Here is an 18,601-nt window from a genome sequence, read left to right as displayed (position 1 = left end):
CACCTGGGAAGAGCTATCTATTGTCATGTCCTGAAGGGAGTTCCTCCTAGGTCTGGTTGGACCTTTGTATGGTAACTAAGATTTAAATCCCCTGTTAGGAAATTGTCAAAAAGACTAGAAGGACTCAAATGCATCCAACCCCTCAATTTCAGGTTCATAAGTCATTCTATAAGCATTTTGATCAGCCAGTGCCTGAGTTTCCCCCCTCAACTAAAAACTTATTTGATCAACTAGCTGAAAACACAACTGGCAGCTTTAAAATTTCCTCATGTTATGTATGTACAGAAACTAATATGGAGAACAAGTGGCCATGGGAGTCAAAGAAATTAATGCCACAAGATAACTTCAGTTCGCTTAACCCGGACAGTGAACCAACAGCCTCAGCCAGTGTTAGTTGTTAAAAACCTTCATAATTGGATAGTACTGTATCACCTGATGGGAAAAGGCTTTTGCAGAGACAGTAGGAGAAACAACCTGCTTAGGGCAGCAGTATTATGATGAGACTTAAAACAAAACTCTATGGAGAAATGCCTGAATGACTCCTACTTATCAGATCCAAACACTTTCTCCCCATTCTCTACTCTAAGCTACACTTGGCATCAGCTAGAAGCTCCAAATGCTTGAAAGGCACGCCCTGGCCTATATTTGATTTATGGATCATGGGCATACTGTCAACTGCTGGCTGGCTAAATGGACAGGGGCATGTGTATTGAAAACAAACAAATCAACCTTCTTTATAATTCCTCTGAAGCAAGGGGAACCCTTAGAATATCCATTTTATAATAAAATTAAAAGAAGAACTTTAAAAAGCATAATCACAAAAATAAACCCAAATATCAAAAAAGGATGTGGACATAGGAGACTAAAAGGATAATATATGGCCTCCTGAAAGAATCATTAAATGCTATGGGCCAGCTACCTGGGGGCAAGAAAGGTCATGAGGGTACCACACCACAGTCTATATCCTCAACCACATCATAAAGTTGCAGGCAGTCCTTGATATCATAACCAATGAATCATCAAGGGCATTAGATTTATTGGCAATACAAGCAACACAAATGAGAAATGCTATATATCAAAATAGGCTAGCTTTAAATGACCTCTTTGCCTTAGAAGAAGGAGTATGTGGAAAATTTAACCAATTCTTGCCTAGAAATCCATAGTAATGGCCAAGAAATTCACAATAATTGTCATAGAAATCACAGCTACAATGTGTAAGCTGGCCCATGTTCCAGTTCAGACTTGGTCTAGGTAGTCCCCGGATTCCTTGTTTGGAGGATGGTTCTCAGCCTTTGAAAACGTCAAAACCCATATTAGTAGGTTATTGCTTATCCTTGGCACTTGCCTCTTCCTCCCTTGCCTTTTGTCCGGGTTTATTAGGAGTATTCAGTAAACAATGGAGGCAATAGCAGCCCAATACACTGCCACGAAGTTGATGGTATTAACCAGCTATCAACCGCTGCCAGTAGAAGAAGCAGCTCAGCTCCACAAAGAGGTGGCAAATAGTGGTGCTTTCTATTAACATCTCTGGTATAAGAACCACTGAAATGGAGAATGAAATAGGAATCAAAAGTAATTAAAGAGTGTGTAAGCAGAAACTCAGTTGTATGTAAGAAAACCCAACTCACCTTTAAAAACGAACTGCTTGTTTTTCTGTGGCCAGTGAATCTTCTCTTCTCCCTTCCCATGCATTTTGAAGACCCTGTTTCCCTAGCTGTGCAGTTGCAAGGTCACTAGACAGATAAACTCAAGTCACAGAACAGGTTTTTCCTTGAAAAGTAAGAAATGATATAATGCATGTCTCAATTGAATAGCTGTCTTTGTTTCTTGCTTCTGTAGTATGATTCCCCCTGCACAAATCTCCCCCGACCCACAAAATGCTTAAAAGGTAACTTAACTCTTTGTTCAGGTCTCAGTCTTTTGGATGTTAATCCAACTGGGTTGGTGCACCTAAATAATTAATAAATATCCTCCTGAACCCCATCGGTCTCTCTGATTCCTTAAAATCCTGCAACCTACAGACTTCTCAACTATTGACTCACACATTCTTTTCTTGCGCACAGGAAGTCCACATGTAAAACTGTGCTTGAAACTATTCTATTTGAAGGGTATCTCTGTGCCCTAGGATCCAGATAATCCCTTACTTTTTAAATTCTTCCTTTTTTTAATGGCTCACAGTATGATGTTATCAAAAATTAGGCAAATATTCTCATATTTTCTTAATTTTACAAGGGGAGAATTATTGTCCTAATATCATTATATTCTGGAAAGACCACAATGAGCACCTCTGGACCTGATTGATTGTTATTTTGGGGTCCACTGCAGGGCTGTATACTAAGGGACAGTGGTCATTCTGAGTTCACAGAAAAAACCTGACATGAAAGGGGACGTTTTGCTAGATATGCGACCTGGTGAACAGAGTTGAAAAATGAGATCTGCTGATGACTTTCTCATCCAGCTTAGGGTCTTGATGGCTCTTTTAAATCAGAGTTTTAAAAGCTGGCCTCATATCCTGAGTTCAGAAAAACCAAAATTGTTTATTTCCTATAGACTCTTTGGTGGAAAATCTCTTTTCCATGGACTTTTAAACTTCTTATTTACAATACATACCCCATGTCTTGTAATAAAGGTGTCAGCCATCTTCAAAATGTGTTTTTACAAATACAGTGTTTTTAAGCTGTATTAACTAAAGATATATTCATTTATATTCACTTTGAGTCTCTAGGATAAATATTACACTTAAATTGTTACTTCTCATAAAGTCTCAGTGTTTGCTAAATCTACTGTTTTGCACATAAAAAAATCAAGAAACTGTTTAAAATAATATTAGGAAATATTTGTATTTAATTAGATTTTATAATAATGTTTTTATTATTTTTCTTTTTATTTCTTAGATACAGATACTCAAATTTCTACAAACTGAAAAATGTAATATACTTACTTTAAAATACTACCAGAATAATTGAAGTTGATAGTTAAAAATGAAAAATAAAAGTATGATAATTGCTGAAGCCTTGTGATAGGTATGTATGATAAATGTTAGTGTATAATTCTTGCTATGTTTGCTAAAACTTTTTATTTTTATAACTTTGAAATAAATAATTTAATAATTTTATGGAAACTTTCACATACTGTATATTAGCCATGTTTTGTAATAAAAACAAGTCAAAAAACTGCTCACATGTTTTATCAATAAATTTAGGAGTTCAATAATGGATTCAAGTGCTGAAATTGGTTACAAATGAGGGAAAAATGCGCAGCTTTCTAATTGGTCTTACACTAAAAGTACCTGCAACTATGGATATGGGTGCCACCAACACACTTTATTTAACATTTTTTCTCTGAGTCATTTTTGGTAAGGGATATTTTAACCTTATGATGACATCATTACAAATTTCTAATAATCTGTGACTCAGAGTGGTCTTCAATAAAGTACTATTATTTAATTCACATTTCTGGCCTGGTAAATCTAACCAGATAATTTCTATCTATTAATACCTTTTACAAACTTAAATTTTTTCTTATAACTATTTGCTATGAACATTTTAATGTTATAACTATATCTTTGTCTTTTCCTCTTAATTTAACATGCCTTGAGATGAACAATAAATGGGTTTGGTTTTTAGAGTCTGTGACTTAGTTCTCCAAAAATCAACAGTAGTACATTTTATCTGTGGCATGTTTCCTTTGGAAACATTTTACTGGGATATGATTTTATAACAAAACCATCACATATTTTATGTGTACAATTCCAATTTTTTAAAATATACTTACAGACAACCATAATCACAATCTAATTTTGAAATAATTTTATTACTATGGAAAAAGAAATTCAGCCCTTTAGTACTTACTGATTTTATTTCCCTGGTCACAGGCAATCATTAATCTGTTTTCACATCTAATCCTCGAATTAAAAGTTATTTTAAGTGAAATCATAAATTATCTGCTCATTTGGTTTGGTTTCTTTTAACTTACTTTGATAATTTCGAGGTTTGTTCCTGACATAGCAGGTATCATTAGTTCATTTTTTTAAATTTGGCAAATAGTATTTTATTGCATGGACAGAAGCACATACTATTTTTTTTCTTTTACTATTTAATGAATATTTTGGTATTATTCCTTTGGGGCTATTATAAATACTACTGCTTTGATCATTTACATTTGAATCTTTGTGTAGTCATAGGCTTTCATTTCTTTTGAGTACATAACAGAGAGTAAAATTTCTTTCTTTCTTTTTCTTTTTGTGAGACAGAGTCTCGCTGTGTCGCCCAGGCTGGAGTGCAGTGGCCGGATCTCAGTTCACTGCAAGCTCCGCCTCCCAGGTTCACGCCATTCTCCTGCCTCAGCCTCCCGAGTAGCTGGGACTACAGGCGCCTGCCACCTCGCCTGGCTAGTTTTTTGTGTTTTTTAGTAGAGACGGGGTTTCACTGTGTTAGCCAGGATGGTCTCTACCTCCTGACCTCGTGATCCGCCCGTCTCGGCCTCCCAAAGTGCTGGGATTACGGGCTTGAGCCACCGCGCCCGGCCAGAGAGTAAAATTTCTGAGTCATATGGTGATACTCTTTATAACATTTTGAATAATCGCCAAATTTTTTTTAAAGTGGTTGTTTTTTACATTGCTACATACAGTCTTTGAAGCTTTCATATTTTTGATATCTTTGGCAATTTTTTTTTAAACATTACATTTACTAAGATTCAGGCAATAAGACACAGCATACCAGGCTGGCCACTCAACTTGTTATTGCAAATGTCAGCTTTCAATATGAAGCCTTTTTTTTTTCTTAAATGAAAACCCTGCTTTTTACATGCTAAATATCTTGGCAAGTAGGCCATTAAACACAGTAATGAACTTAAGACAGCAAGAGTGAGGAGTTAACAAAAGCCAAACATTGCAGGCTAAACAAAATTCATACAAAAAATAAACTATCACTGGTTACATAAAATTTTCCTGACTGGTTAAAACTTAGTGTTAAACATGCATTTTAGAATATTTAGCTCTCAAGTTCAAAAAGAACCAGCGTCTATTTAAAATAATTCCTCTCCCAAGCCAAAGTGTAATCAAAATTAATTCAAATGACATAACACCTTCTAATGCTAAAAAATATTCATTATTATTGAAGTGTAGGTAAATCTCAGAGCTTTTGGGGCTTTCTCATGCTGCAAATGGCTGTTTCTCTGGTTCACTCAAAGCAGCATATGACAGCATCCAAGGATAACACTAAGCTCAGTAAAGGGCAAGACTGCTGGTAGCCAGCTCTGACCTCCCCGTGAAGCATTGCTACTGTGTCCATAATATAGGATGTGTGAGGATCAAAGGCACACTATTCTGCTAGCTAAAGAGATAGCAAGCCACCCCCCAACCCTAAAAGGTCCTTCCCCTGGTAAATAAAAGTATATGAGGGGAAAAAATTAAAATACACTTACTTACAGAGTAAGGGTTTTTAAATATTAATGTAATCCCTCCTTCAAAAATTTTAACTAGAGTCATCTGGTCATTTCTGATTACATCTTAAAGATACATCTAGATTCAATATCTGTTGGTTTATCCTTAGACACTTCTAGTCAAAAGTATTGATTTTATTCCCAAATATCTTAACCACGAGTATAACCACAGTGTATTATCTCACAGAGTTATCAAGCACTGGAAGAAAAAAAAATAGATGTTCAAGCAGCAGCCAACATTTATGGCCCTTTCACACAGTGACATCTGAGTGGCTACTGAATAGTCCAGGAATAATTCTAAAGACAAGAAAATTCATACATTTTAGTAAGTATGTTGTAGTTTTCACAATTGAAATTTCCTCAGGCATTGCACTTTCTTTATAAGGGAATCCTGATTTTTCTTAACGTTATGGTGAGTCAGGACTTGAACTAGCACACTTCTTTTTCTTCTTCTTGCTGTGTTTCTTATGCTTCTTTTTCTTTTTCATTTTTTCTGTTGCTTTTTCTCGTTCTTCACTGTTTTTCTTCTTTTTTGCTCACACCTTCTCAATATACTCTGATTGTGACAAGAACTCAGATGATAAAGGTTTATCTTCAGAATACATCTTTCTCTTTCTGTTGAGTCCTTTAATATCCTTTTCTTTCTCAGTTCCATCTTTTGGCTTCTTTTTCTTTTTAAAACCATCCTTACTGTCTGGTTCAGTTTCTGACATGGAGCTTTCAGAAGATTTATGTGAACGGTTCTTCTTTTTCTTTCTCCATTTTCCTTGTTTCTTATCCTCATCTTCAGAATCAGAACTACTGGAAGAATCAGAGCTTGATGAAGAAGAAGATGAATACCTACCAGACTTCTTCTTTTCATTTTTCTTTCTCTGTCTTTTTTTGGATGAGCTCTTACTTCCACTTAATAATTTCTCCCTGTGTTTTTCCAGTTCTTCCTTCCAGTTCTCATTCATTTTTTCTTCAAATTCAGCCAAAGCCTTGGAGCCTTTCTTTTTCTTTTCTAGTTGCTCTTTTACTTCTTCCCAGGTAGGCCTTGGTCAATTCAGATAACATTGTATTGTTGGCCCTGAAGACTGGACTGGACCCTTTGATCTTGCCATTGCTATTGGGTTCATATAGGCCACCCAATTGTCCTGCTTCCCCATGGTGCTGGGGAATATTGGCCTAAAATTCTCCTTTTTGTGTGTGTGTCTCTGCCAGGCTTTGGTATCAGGATGATGTTGGTCTCATAAAATGAGTTAGGGAGGATTCCCTCTTTTTTTATTGATTGGAATAGTTTCAAAAGGAATGGTACCAGCTCCTCTTTGTACCTCTGGTAGAATTCAACTGTGAATCCGTCTGGTCCTGGACTTTTTTTGGTTGGTAGGTTATTAATTATTGCCTCAATTTCAGAGCCTGCTATTGGTCTATTCAGGGATTCAACTTCTTCCTGATTTAGTCTTGGGAGAGTGTATGTGTCCAGGAATTTATCCATTTCTTCTAGCTTTTCTAGTTTATTTGCATAGAGGTGTGTATAGTATTCTCTGATGGTAGTTTGTGTTTCTGTGGGATCAGTGGTGATATCCCCTTTATCACTTATTATTGCTTTCATTTGATTCTTCTCTCTTTTCTTCTTTATTAGTCTTGCTAGCAGTCTATAAATTTTGTTGATCTTTTCAAAAAACAAGCCCTTGTATTCATTGATTTTTTTTGAAGGTTTTTTTGTGTCTCTATCTCCTTCGGTTCTCCTCTGATCTTAGTTATTTCTTGCCTTCTGCTAGCTTTTGAATGTGTTTGCTCTTGCTTCTCTAGTTCTTTTAATTGTGATGTTAGGTGTCAATTTTAGATCTTTCCTGTGTTCTTTTGTGGGCATTTAGTGCTAAAAATTTCCATCTACACACTGCTTTGAATGTGTCCCAGAGATTCTGGTATGCTGTGTCTTTTTTCTCATTGATTTCAAAGAACATCTTTTTTTCTGCCTTCATTTCGTTATATACCCAGTAGTCATTCAGGAGCAGGTTGTTCAGTTTCCATGTAGTGGAGAGGTTTTGATTGAGTTTCTTAATCCTGAGTTCTAGTTTGATTGTACTGTGATCTGAGAGACAGTTTGTTATAATTTCTGTTCTTGTACATTTGCTGAGGAGTGCTTTACTTCCAACTATGTGGTCAATTTTGGAATAAGTGTGATGTGGTGCAGAGAAGAATGTATATTCTGTTGATTTGGGGTGGAGAGTTCTGTAGATGTCTATTAGGTCTACTTGTTGAAGAGCTGAGTTCAATTCCTGGGTACCCTTGTTAACTTTCTGTCTCGTTGATCTGTGTAATGTTGACAGTAGGGTGTTAAAGTCTCCCACGATTATTGTGTGGGAGTCTAAGTCTCTTTGTATGTCTCTAAGGGCTTGCTTTATGAATCTGAGTGCTCCTGTATTGGGTACATATACAGTTAGGATGCTTAGCTCTTCTTGTTGAATTGATCCCTTTACCATTATGTAATGGTCTTCTTTGTCTCTTTTGATCTTTGTTGGTTTAAAGTCTGTTTTATCAGAGACTAGGATTGCAACCCCTACCTTTTTTTGTTTTCCGTTTGCTTGGTAGATCTTCCTCCATCCCTTTATTTTGAGTCTATGTGTGTCTCTGCATGTGAGATGGGTCTCCTGAATACAGCAAACTGATGGGTCTTGACTCTTTATCCAATTTGCCAGTCTGTGTCTTATAATGGGAACATTTAGCCCATTGACATTTAAGGTTAATATTGTTATGTGTGAATTTGATCCTGTCATTATGGTGTTAGTTGGTTATTTTGCTCATTAGCTGATGCAGTTTCTTCCTAGTATTGATGGTCTTTACAATTTGGCATGTTTTTACAGTGGCTGGTACCTGTTGTTCCTTTCCATGTTTAGTGCTTCCTTCAGGATCTCTTGTAGGGCAGGCCTGGTGGTGACAACATCTCAGCATTTGCCTGTCTGTAAAGGATTTTATTTCTCCTTCACTGATGAAACTTAGCTTGGCTGGATATGAGAAGCTTGTGCATTCATCACGTAGGTCTCATGCCACGGTTTTCAGCTCCATCAGGTCATTTAAGGACTTCTCTACACTGATTATTCTTGTTAGCCATTCATCTATCTTTTTACTATGTTTTTAGCTTATTTGCAATGGGTTTGAACGTCCTCCTTTAGTTTGGAAAACTTTGATCATCTGAAGCCTTCTTCTCGTCAAAATCATTCTCCATCCAGCTGTGTTCCATTGGTGGCGAGGATCTGTGTTCCTTTGGAGGGGGAGAGGTGATCTGATTTTTAGAATTTTCAGCTTTTCTGCTGTTTTTTCCCGCATCCTTGTGGTTTTATCTACCTTTGGTCTTTGATGATTGTGATGTAAGATGGGGTTTTACATGTGGTGTGGATATCCTTTCTGCTTGTTAGTTTTCCTTCCAGCAGTCAGGACCCTGAGCTGCAGGTCTGTTGGCATTTGCTGAAGGTCCACTCCAGAACCTGTTTGCCTGGGTATCAGTAGTGGACGCTGCAGAACAGCCAAAATTGCTGAACAGCAGATGTTGCTGCCTGATCACTTCTCTGGAAGCTTCATCTCAGAGGGGTACCTGGCCCTGTGAGGTGTCAGTCTTCCCCTACTGGGGGGTGCCTCCCAGTTAGGCTACTCGGGCATCAGGGACTCACTTGAGGAGGCAGTCTGTCCGTTTTCATCTCAAACTCCATGCTGGGAGAACTGCTACTCTCTTCAAAGCTGTCAGACAGGGACATTTAAGTCTGCAAAGGTTTCTGCTGCCTTTTGTTCAGCTATGCCCTGCTCCCAGAGGTGGAGTCTAGAGAGGCAGGCAGGCCTCATTGAGCTGTGGTGGGCTCCACCCAGTTCGAGAGCTGCCAGAGCTTCTGAGCTGCTTTGTTTACCTACTCAAACCTCAGCAATGGTGGGCGCCCATCCCCCAGCCTCGCTGTCGCCTTGCAGTTTGATCTCAGATTGCTGTGCTAGCAATGAGCCAGGCTCTGAGGGCATGGGACCCTCTGAGTCAGGCGTTGGATATAATCTCATGGTGTGCCATTTGCTAAGACCGTTGGAAAAGCGCAGTCATTATTAGGATGGGTGTGACCCAATTTTCCAGGTTCCATCTGTCACAGCTTCCCTTGGCTAGAAAAGGGAATTCCCTGACCCGTTGCACTTCCTGGGTGAGGCGATGCCTCGCCCTGCTTTGGCTTCTGCTCGGTGGGCTGCATCCACTGTCCTGCACCCACTGTCTGACAAGCCCCCGTGAGATGAACCCAGTACTTCAGTTGGAAATGCAGAAGTCACCTGTCTTCTGTGTTGCTCAGGCTGGGAGCTGTAGACTGGAGCTTTTCCTATTCGGCCATCTTGGAACTGCTCTTATGTGTTTTAAAGGATAAACTTTTTTTTTTTTTTTTTTTGAGATGGAATTCGCTCTGTCATCTAGGCTGGAGTGCACAAATGCGATCTTGGCTCACCACAAGCTCTGCCTCCTGGGTTCACACCATTCTACTGCCTCAGCCTCCTGAGTAGCTGGGACTACAAGCACCTGCCACCATGCCCAGCAAATTTTTTGTAGCTTTAGTAGAGACTGGGTTTCACCATGTTAACCAGCATGATCTAGATCTCCTGACCTCATGATCCACCTGCCTTTGCCTCCCAAAGTGCTGGGATTACAGGCATGAGCCACTGCACCTGGCAAAGGACAAACCATTTTCTAACCTTTGTGATAAAAACCTAAAATTCCCACAACCCAAATATTAATAATACTGTCCACTCCAATTGTTATTGCTTATTAATTTTCTGCTGTAGTCTGAATACTTGTGTTCCTCACCTTCCATATTCATATGTAAAAATCTAATCCACATATGTATTCAGTGTGATACTATTAGTTATGGGACCTTTGAGAAAGTTAAATCAGGAGGCCTGCATGCTAATGAACAAAATGAGTGCCTATGTGAAGGAAGTTGAAAGGAATATTCTTGCCCCTTCTGCCACGTGGGAACATAGCTAGACGGTGCCACCTGTAGGAAAAGAACCCTCACCAGACACTGAATTTGTGATGCCTTCATTTTTAACTTTCTAGTCGATAGAACTGTGAGCAATATGTTTCTGTTTTTACATTATCCAGTCTAAGGTATTTTGTCATAACATCCTGAGAAGACTAAAATGCTTTCTTCTGCACTTGGTAGTGTTTTTATTTGTTTATGTCTACAATTGTATATTTCAGGTACTTTTTATGGTATTTATTATGTGCTATACACAGTTTTGTTAGATTCATTCCTAAGTAGTTTATTTTATTTTATCCTCTTAAAAAGCAAACTAAGGCACAAAGAAGTTTGAGTTTATTTAAGAAGCAATTCATAATTTAGAAAACACAAGACAGAAAGAGGTTTATTGTTTGGATGGCAAAGTGTCAGAGGAAAGTGTTTATTGGGTATATGCAAAAGCAGAAAAAAAATTTGATTGGTTGCTGTTACAACATTTCCTGTTTATTACCTCGTTGGAAAATTCCCACTTGTATAAGTTGGTTGACAACTTCTGATTCATTGAGATTAAGTTCTGCTTTTCTTTATTATAGGCCTCTGCAAGAAATAACTCAAGTTTTGCTTATGTTAGCAAATAACTTTGTTACATAAGGTTGAGGTCACTTATGAGGTCTAACTGGTTTTGTCTACTCAGGATTTTTCAGGTCTCATCTCCATTTTAATTTACTTTACCAATTCTTCTGTAATTTCATCTACTATGCCAAGTGTATGTTGTAAATTATTGTTTTTGTACATATGTAAGTACTTATTATGTATGCTTCAAATACATGTCCTTGTTTTCAACTAGTTTGTAGTATATGTCCATTCCTCAAAAAGACATTGATGTTCAAATTTCCAGATACTGAGAACATCTTACAATTCATGACAAAGAGAATAAAAGGTTTCAGGTAAGGTCAATATTACTAATCTCCTAGTGAAATATAGAGAGATTATAAAATATCACAATGGGTTCAATATAATCTCAAGGGTTCAAAAATGTGGAAGATACATAAAGAATAAAATATATCCAAGTGTTGGGATATAAGTTTTCAAATGGATTTTTATAAAAATTGTTTATTTGAGTGATCCTTCCACATTAACATACACTTGTATTCATTAACTGAACAAATAATATTAATTCTAAATGATTGTCACTATTTTGGGACTGAATATAAAGTGAGAGAATGTAGGGCAATGAGAATGTGGTTTCTAAAACAGGGGGCCCAGGTGCATGAGGAATATAGACAGTCTGCCCCCTATGGAGGCATAATTTTAAATATGCTGGTCTTGCACTTTTTTGTAGAAAGTAATATAAAGGCTGAATTATCAAAAATTAATGCGATAGATTTTATCAATAACAAGTAGGCAAAATAAAAATAAAAAGAACTATTTTGACAACTTTAGAATCTCACTGATAATGTGAGATTTATTATTCTTTCCCCCCTCCCCCTCCGAGATGGAGTCTTGCTCTGTCACCCAGGCTGTAGTGCAGTGATGAGATCTCGGCTCACTGCCACCTCCACCTCCTGAGGTCAAGCAATTCTCCTGCCACAGCCTTGTACCTGGGATTACCAACGCCCACCACCACACCCAGCTAATGTTTGTATTTTTTCTTTTAGTAGAAATGAGGTTTCATCATATTGCCCGGGCTGGTTTTCAACTCCTGACCTCATGATCTACCCACCTTGGACTCCCAAAGAGCTGGAATTACAGGCATGAACCATGGTGCCTGGCTGAGATCTATTATTATTTTTCAGATATACAAAATATGTTTCTCCATGCTATTAATATAAATATACTTTTTTTACATATGCTGTTATTAAAAATGTTGTTTTCTCTTCAGCTGGCATTGTAATCTTAGCCAACAGCTTTTTTCTGTTCTTCCCCATTTTCACACTCTGGGTCAAAGGCCTAAGCCTCATGACTTGATCATCTGTACCTTGGCCTTCATCCATATAGTGATACTCCTTGTTGTAATGGAGTTTTTGTCTCCAGGCATTTTTGAATCAATGAATTTGCAGAATTACTTCAAATATAAGGCTTTTAAGAAACATGATCAGGTAAATGGGGACCATCTCCCTCTGCCCAATCTGTTTCCTGAGTGTGCTCCAGGCTGCTCCATCACCCCAGCACCTTAGTGTTGTTAAGACTTAAACACAAACTCAGAAATCATATGACACATTTTTTTATTTTTTGGTCCTTCAGTTTGTCAGTATAAGCTAAACTATAGCTTATTACAACATAACACAGACCAATCTACTAAATGCCAATACTATTCACTGCTCTCATGAAAAACATCATCAAGGGACTTGTTTATTCTCTGATGGTGTCTTGGGTCCTCTCTTTGGTTGAAGTCATGATGCTTTCGAGTGCATACATTGTGATTTTCTTGTTCAGGTGCCAGAAGTGATTCTTGTACCTTCACAGCACAAACTACTCACCAAGAGCGTCTTCAGAGGAAAGAACCACATAGATCATCTTGTTGTTGGTGAATTTCTTTGTGGTCATGAACTGAGTGGACTTTATCATCTCATGCTTTTCAACTCTGTTATGAAGAAATGAGCTGCTTCTTAAGAGTGTTTGGAAGTTTGTGCTCAATGTCTATGTTACTGTTTGTTCTTTGGTATATTTCTGATGGAAATGGGCATGATGGATACGTCATGCCCAAGAAAGTAGCATCGTAAAATGGAAATGGTACATACAAGACCAGGCTAAGCCAAAACCAAAGGGAGTATCACTTTTACATGAGGATGTCTAAAATTTTCCAGCTCAGGAAATTACCAAGTAAGTCCTGCAAATAGGGAAGGAAACCTCCCCCACTAAATGGGGCAAATTCTTCAAAGACCTAAGCCCAGAGGATCAGAAACATGCTTGGTTTACTGATGGATCTGCCAGATATATTGGTGGGACCCAATGCTGAAAGGCTGTGGCTTATAATCTTGTTAAAAAACATAAGCACACTGATAAAGGGAGGGATGGGAACACACCGTTGGCTGAACTAGTAACCATCCTCCGAGCTATTCAGGAGGACTCCAGAGGAATTTATCACTTGTATACCAACTTTGGTCAGTAGCAAATTGTCTTACTACCTGGATGCCCCAATGGCAATGAAACAAATGGTTAATTGGGAATAAAGAGGTTAGGGGTAAATAATACTGGGAAGATATCTGAATCCTGGTGCACACTGTCATTATCACTGTTTTCTGGGTTGATGCTCATGTATCTTTGCTTTCTTGTGACAGACTATTTAATCAGCAGGCAGATCAACAGGCCAAAATTTCCACTATAACTGCAAACTTAAATGAGGATGAATGGATTACAACACGTTCAAGATTGCAACGAAAGGCAGTATTGCAAGGAATAACCAATCTAGTAATGGTCAGCATATGTGTCTTTGTGTCGGAGGCCAAGAATAAATTTATCAACTGGGTAGCCACTGCTGTAAAAGGAAGCCAACAGCAGTTAATATTGGTTATGTGTCGAGTTGCCAGAGGCTACCGGGAATGGGCTACCTTAGAAAATTGTCCCTGCCAACATTTTTGAATGGCTATGTCACCACCAATGGGGCCATAACAAAAACACTTGCAATCCAACCTGGACTTCCTTTGACCAAACCAAGCAATGTATCTTTGCCCAAGTCAGACAAAAGGTGAACTCAGCCCTTGCCTTGCATCAAAAGCCTTGGTATTCTGCCCAATATGCCTACAATGGTACATACTGGGAACTGCTGTGCTGGTGGGCAGATTCCATATAGCCCCACTTTTTTCTGAAGGCCTTAAGTGGCCTCTTTAACGTTATTCTGGGATTTCTCCTGCCAGGCAATTGTCAACACATACTCCAAATCAACAACATTGTCTGCAATAAAACACAACCTCTTTCCTATTTTAATAGCAGCTTAATACACTATAATTATAGTAAAACCATTGCTGTCCCCTGGAGGGGCCCTCTGGGTATGTGGATCCTATGGGTGGCAATACCTGCTCTCATATTGGATGGGGAGATGCACTTGAGGGTGGCCTTTAATTCCGTTCACCATCAGGGAAAATACTGTCCTCCCCAGTAATCTACATGCTTTCAAACATCGCTGCTTACAAATCCGCTGGACTCCCTGGTGGTGGTACCCTACAGTCCTGCTTCAGCAACAAATTAAAATGTTAAGCTTGCGTGTGGAAAGAGCTCTTAATAATAGTAGCACCAAACTTACATTGTTGTCAGATGAATTTGTTCAGCTGCATACTGTTGTGTTGCTAAATTCAATGGTGTTAGATATGCTAATCGCAGCCCAAGTAGGGGTTTACACCTTATTGCATACTGAATGTTATGTGTATATCCCTGACAATTCTCACAATATTACTCTCCTTGCAAAGCCATGGTGGGTGTGGTTTTATTAACTGAGCTTTTAATTCTCCTGTGCTAACCCTGTATATGTAATCTATACCAACTGTGCCTTCCCCGAGTATCTGTAAGGGCATTTTTCTACAATTGAGTATCAAATTGAGGCTGAATGTGGAGGAAAAATTAAATATTAAATTTGAACTCAATTGAACATGGAAACAAACAATGGTCACCAAGTCCCAGAACAGGTTGTTTGAACCCTTTGAGGGAATTATCCGGCATTGCTTGGGAGAAATCTTTATTTCAATCTATTACAATCACAAAAACAAGTTGAACTTTTTGTGTTCCTTGGGCCCTATCACAAAGCTCCCTCATGACTGGGCCTCATGCCAAACAACTCTCATTACAAAAAGAGCTAGGGTTCTAGACTGTATCAAAGCTTCATGAGACCTCTCCTTATCTGTGCACGGACAGGTGACTGACTCTGGAGCCCAGACTGTTGCTTACCAGTCTGACGATGATTTCTCCATAGTCTGGTGAGTGTAAAATATATATATTTTTTCCCTTCTCCCCTTCCCATTGCAATTTGTTTATTATAACATTTGCTTATTATATGATTTGCCTATTATATCTGTATTGCCATATACTTGGGTTAAAGGCTGATTACCCTTGAAGGTATTGTGTGTATTCCTTTTCTTCTCTCCTCGCATGTTTCCTGCACAGAACAATACTCACATTAGAAAATCTGCTCTCCAGATCAGACATAGACTTTCAGCCACAGAGGAATCTAGATGAGAGCTTGAAGTCTTGGGACTAACATCTGAGTATACAAATTTGGATACCGACACTCACCTTTTCGTCTCACCAGTCATGACCTGAGATATGATCATATAAGATTCACCAAATTTCCAGCACCTAACAACATGTTCCTTCCTGTTCCCAGATGAGGGCCTCTTCATTTCCTGCTCCTGACACTTACACACACATATGGTGATGGTGAGGGGGTATGAAGCTACCCAGATGGATTTACAAATGAAGACTTGCTTAGACGGGACAGCCCTGGGCTCCTTGGTTTTAGATTTGGTGGCCTTTGCCAGTGGCTTGAAGCATTGAGGTTGAAAAATTGAGAACTGATCCAACTTCTGCATCTTTAGAAAAGGCTTTCACTCAAACCCTGCTGAAGCAAGAGCCTCAGAAAGTTGGTATACAGCAGAACATCTTTCTCTCTTGAGAGATTATGGCCAACTGAGCTGTATAGGGGACTGTCTTTAGAATGTGAGTTTTTGATTACCAGAGTCCTTAGTACTGTTAGGGTCTTTCACCAAAGAAATAAGGTCACTTCTTGAAGGTTTTATTTCTCTTTCAATAAGACCTACCTTCCTTCAATAAGACGTTCTCAAAGGCTTTTCTGAATTGCTGACTCCTCACCTTTCTCTCCCATTTCATCTTATTACCTGTGCACAATTGTGCAAATACAGCACCTCCTGCACCAGTCCCTGAGGAAATGGAATGCAACCAGAGCCACAGGTTTGGGGATACGAAGCTGAGTTAAAGTCCTTATGTTTAATTTATTAATTCTGTGATCCCAGGTGTGTCACTGTGCCTCTCAGGGGCTCCATAGTCTCACAAGCTGCACAGTGGGGATGATGTTAACATCTACTTCCTAAGGAATGTTTCAGGTGTATGTAAGATAAAACATAAAAATCATGGTTTTTATGTCACCTGTAAATAACACACACACTTAGAGATGGAAGCATTAGGAGAATCGGTGGGAGGTAGCAAGGTAGCATGGGCCACAACTCAAGTAGGCCTGGGGTCTAGCAGTGTGATCTTGGGAAAGTCACTTCCCCACTGGGCCTGAGTTTCATTCTGCTCCCATAAGAGATTGAAATTAAATGTAGATATCGTCCCTCGGCATTGATGTGGTTTAGCTGTGTGTCCCCACCCAAACCTCATTTTGTATTTTAACCTCCAAGTGTTAAGGGAGAAACCTGAGGGGAGGTAATTGGATTTTCCTCATGCTGTTCTTGTTATAGTGAGTGAGTTCTCATGAGATCTGATGGTTTCATAAGCATGTGGTACATCCCCTACTCTCACTCACTTCACTTATTGGTCAACATAATTGGAAGTTTTCTGAGGCCACCACCCCCTCCCGCCCAATCATGTGGAACTGTGAGTCAATTGTACCTTTTTCTTTTTTTTTTTTTATAAATTACCAAGTCTCAGGTATTACATCACTGCAGTATAAGAATGGACTAATACAGGCATTAAACTTTCTAGTGCCTTCTTATTATATATAGAATTATATCCATGTGCCTTATCTCGCCTCTGTCGGGGAAAGCCCTCACAAAGTCTCTCAGCACTAGGTGGTTAGTGATTCAGTTTTTATTGAGCAAAATAACCTCCTGCCTGATGCCAGTAGTATGAAACTTGGGTTTTGAGAAAAATGGCATCTTGTTGTAAGTTGGCAAACAGGGGATAGGAGTCCAGCTCAATCGGTTTTCTTAAACAGGCTTTAAGGTATTGATTAGAAAATGCTTAAGAAGTGGGTTCTGGATTAGTAGGGGATTGCTGGAAGGAAAGTAGTAATATGGAAAGTCATGAGACATGCACAATAATCTCTTCTTGCTTCCTCACAGGTCACATAAATATTCAGGGAGAGTTAGTATGAAACATGCAATGGAAATTTGGGCTGTAACATCAGCAAATTCATTCTCCATGGACTTCAGTTGGCCATATTAGTTCCAACCAATTTCAGCCAATTTTAAAAAATCTTATAAGAAGAAGAAATTTAAGTGTTTCAACAAGTTGTTTCTTATCTTTCATTCTAAAAATACAAGTTTTAGTCTTTTTCTTTTAATGGTTTGGGGGCACAAATTCAGCTTCTGTCGAATGGAATACAGAGTAGTGTATGACTTTTGTATTAGTTCAGGCTGCTATACCAAAGAACCATGAACTAGACATCTTATAGCCAGCAGGACTTAATTTCTCACACTTCTAGAGGTTGGAAATTTGAGATCAGAGTGTCAGCATGATTGAGATCTGGTGATGACTCTTCTGAATTTCAGACTGTACACGTCAAGTTACATTCTCAATTGGCAGAAGGAGACAGACATCCCTCTGGGGCTTCTTTAATAAAGCCAGTAATCTCGATCATGATGGCCGTAACTTCAGGAGTTAACTACGTCCTATTTCCTTATAGCATTACACTGGGGATTACAATTTTAATACAAATACAAGAGGATAATTATAGTGACTTTCAAGATTTTTTTTAAAGCTGCCATTTTTCTCCTACTGGGTTTTTCCTGTTTGCTTCCTCAGTCTTTCAATTTCTCTTTCTGTCTTTTTGTGTGAATCTGTTTGTCTAATTCTGTCTCTCTATTGTATTCCTCAAATGGAGGAAGCAAGCGTCAATGTTATGAGATGCTCTATGTACAGACACACATAAACAAAGAACTGAGGGAGTGCTCAGGCCAGTAGACAGAAGGAAATCACACTCTCAGTCTACATTTAACCCTGCCAATTTTCACATGAGTGAGCTTAAAGACTGATGCTTTCCCAGTCCAGCTTCAGTTGAGACCACAGCCCCAATATCACAAGTGACCTAAAGACAGAGTTAGCCAACTTAACTGTGTCCAGATTCTGGTCCACTCAAATTGTGAGATAGTATATATTGTTGAAAGGTGCTAAGTTTTAGGGCAATGTTGTCAGAAAGGAGCAGATATCTAGTCTCATCTCCCAGGCCCCAGAATTATTCATCCCTCTGCTTATCTCTTCCTCAGGCTGTCTGTAGCCAAATTGATCCCTTTCAAATCTCTGTC

At 38.7% G+C, this 18,601-nt stretch overlaps 1 pseudogene; it reads right to left on the bottom strand.

Moving 5' to 3' along the window:
• Positions 1–5,849: 5,849 nt before the first annotated feature.
• On the bottom strand, positions 5,850–6,590 carry LOC126929700 (protein FAM133B-like; annotated as a pseudogene).
• Between the last annotated feature and the right edge of the window lie 12,011 nt (positions 6,591–18,601).

Source organism: Macaca thibetana, chromosome 10 (assembly GCF_024542745.1).
Source record: "Macaca thibetana thibetana isolate TM-01 chromosome 10, ASM2454274v1, whole genome shotgun sequence".
Taxonomy (NCBI): domain Eukaryota; kingdom Metazoa; phylum Chordata; class Mammalia; order Primates; family Cercopithecidae; genus Macaca; species Macaca thibetana.
Note: the sequence above shows the minus strand (reverse complement) of the source record. Positions and strands in the feature narration are given on the sequence as shown.